This window comes from Mixophyes fleayi, chromosome 4 (genome assembly GCF_038048845.1).
Source record: "Mixophyes fleayi isolate aMixFle1 chromosome 4, aMixFle1.hap1, whole genome shotgun sequence".
Taxonomy (NCBI): Eukaryota; Metazoa; Chordata; class Amphibia; order Anura; family Limnodynastidae; genus Mixophyes; species Mixophyes fleayi.
In genome coordinates, this window is record NC_134405.1 from 204,506,773 (window position 1) to 204,509,952 (window position 3,180).

Here is a 3,180-nt window from a genome sequence, read left to right on the forward strand (position 1 = left end):
TTTCTTTTGTAGCTTCCCTTTAATTAAGAGGTTAAAAAAAAATACTGTTTATTGTTTAAAAAAAAAAAATGTATTTCTGTTTTTTTTGTTTGTCTACCATGATCCTTTGGATGACACAGTAAACCTCAAAATATCTATACAAATACAATTCTCAGACATACCAAACCCAGGATACCAAATCCAACAAATAAATTATTCAACCGAAAAAAATAAATATATCGAAATCTATAGATTTGTTAATAAGCAGGGGAAAAGAGCCAAATTGCTGAGACTGTGCCAAGAAATAATTTATGTTGTTAATGCTCGAGCAAAGTGAAAATTTGTACTTTTGGGACACAGTATGGTAGCACCTAAGTTAAAGTGGAAGTCTCTTAAAAACAAAAATTGTCAGCCTTTAGTCCTTCCAACTGCTATATTCTTGTACACTACTTCTTAGTACAAATATGTGTTTATTCTAAAATGGTATAACACGGGAACTTTCATTGGACATTGCAAAAAGTGCATACACTAATTACATAGTATATTCTATTATCACCCATCCCTGCTTTGTTATCTGCATCTACTTCTGTAAAGAACAGTCACAGCATCTGTATGAAGAGCCATTATTTCTATGTGCATATACTGTATAGTATGTGTCTCTTCTGTTCTGTCAACAAATTAAAAGCAGTAGTCAGATATAAAGATACTCATGTGACTAAAACTGAAGTATTAAAAATACAGGCAAGTTTTATTTCTTGGTGGTTAAAGATGGCTACATTTATATACATTTAAAAAGAGTTCATTCTTTTTTAAAATAAGTTGTTATATTTATCCTTCCTTTATATAGTAATGAACAATCAGTTATTTTTTATACAGACACAGTGATCCCTATCCAATGCATCTTAGACTTCAATGCCAGTTTAGCCATGAGCAAGTTATTTTTCTTCTTTAAATGGCAAGTTAAGTAACGTTATCATTCATCAATTGGGGGACACTGGAAGAGCGAGGTTACAAGTTACAATTTTAACCAGGAGCTGGGACCTGCTTAATAATGGAGAGGGTGCAGGATCTCTGGTGCCAGGACGTGGGTAACCTGAAAGATTACTTTCCTTTTGGCTATCCCCATAGCTAGGAGATTTTCAGAGGGCCTCTGTCTTGTAGATCTCCTTTTATCATCTTCCATGAGCACAGTGTTGTGCTTAGGACTAAACTTTCCTTTCAGCAACAGGTGTTCTCCAAGTTCCATCTGAATCACGATATTGTAATTGCCACCTTTGAACAGGATAAGTCTTTGGAGGAAAAGAGCTCTCCGGATTTGGTTAGGACCTTGAGAGCCTATGTGCATAGGATCAGGGATTTACACAGGACGAATAACCTGTTGGTCCTGTACAATATCCACAAGCGAGCTGGCTGCATCTAAGCCGACAATTACCACATGGATTACTTCGGTAATTTGCCAGACTTACATTGGGTCATACTGTCCCTGAAAATCTGAGGATACATTCCAATAGATCTATGAGTGCCTCTTGGGTGGCGTGGCACACGGCCTCCACTTAGCAGGTGTGCAGTGTGACCACCTAGTCTACTGTGCACACATTCACAAAGTTGTATAGATTCAATACATTTGTATCCAAAGATGCCAGTTTTGAACTGCAACTTCTGAGGGACAACTTTGTCTCACATGGATGAATGAAAAAATGGGATTTTTGGTCTTGGGTTAAATATTTTTTTTCGGAATCCAATGATGACACTGGACGCCATCCCATTACGTTTTTTCTTTCTTTTAAAGTTTTGATGTTTTTGTTGTCCTTGTTAGAATTCTTGTTGCAGAATGTTGTTTTTCTCTCCCTCTTCTGTACTTCTAATTCTGTCCTTTGGGCTTTGTTAGAAAAATGCTGAAATCTTAGGCAGCTAATGGGGGTGTAGAGGGGATGGACTTGAGCTTTTGCTGATAAATTTGAAAGTGATAAAACTGTCATGGATTTCTATACCCCAGTGTTTCATTGTCCCACATTGAATTTAGAGAAAAGGATTTAATGTAATTACAAAAGTCCAATATGATCATTTTTCTTAGCTATCCCACTACACATCATTATCTCCTTTTCAAAAGCTCTTTGTTTGGCAAACAAAAATGACTGCCAGACACAGTCATTATGGTACACAGCCACAGGCTCACAGCATGTTATGTGATTGCAGTGGGGGGATGTCACAAGGGGGCTTCCAAAGACTCTGCCCATTACATCATGTGACTTGTCATGGCAGTCCAGAATCATCATTAATAGCATGAAGGAAATAAAACATGGGGAATGGTAAATACCAACATTCTTCTTACAGCCTGCCACAGTACTTTATGTTAAAAAAACAAAAGACCTGATTTTAGAATGAGGTTGCTGGTTTAACTTATTAATCTGTCTGGACTGGGGCACGAAAACACTCAAACAAAGAGAGAACATAAAAAAATCCATACAAAGAGTTTCCTGGGAAAGAAAATAATGATACAAAGATAACTGACAACAGAGACCTTTTTAAATAAAAATGCCCAATTTAACCTTGGATTTAGGCCACTGATAAGACTAGGGGCTAGATTTACTAAGCTGTGGGTTTGAAAAAGTGGGGATGTTGCCTATAGCAACCAATCAGATTCTAGCTTTCATTTATTTAGTGCTTTCTACAAAATGACAGAATCTGATTGGTTGCTATAGGCAACATCCCCACTTTTTCAAACCCGCAGCTTAGTAAATCTAGCCCTAGGTATGTGTGCCTAGTCTGACATGCACAGAAAGAATAACACAACATCTTACCATGATCACAAAATAACAAGTACAAATATTCCTATATACTCACAAATCCTGTTTAGTGGTAATGCATCAGCAAAAGGAGTATTAAATGTGCATAATAATAAATGTTCCTTTTATTGTGGAAATACAAAAATAGTGCTGTGACCTGCAGTGTGCTTATTCCCAGAGGTTTACACATATTGCTCCTTTACTATTTCAATACAATATATCAGTAGTGATGAAGGGTGGCTGACCAGTCAGAGACTGATCAAAAAATATCTATAGATACCACAAAGAGTCAACTTTAAATTTAATATATGTGTATATACACAATATAAACACATACATTGAAAATAACATAATTTACAATATCTTGCTAAGCAAAATAGTAACTATCCAACATTACCAAACTATATAAAAATAA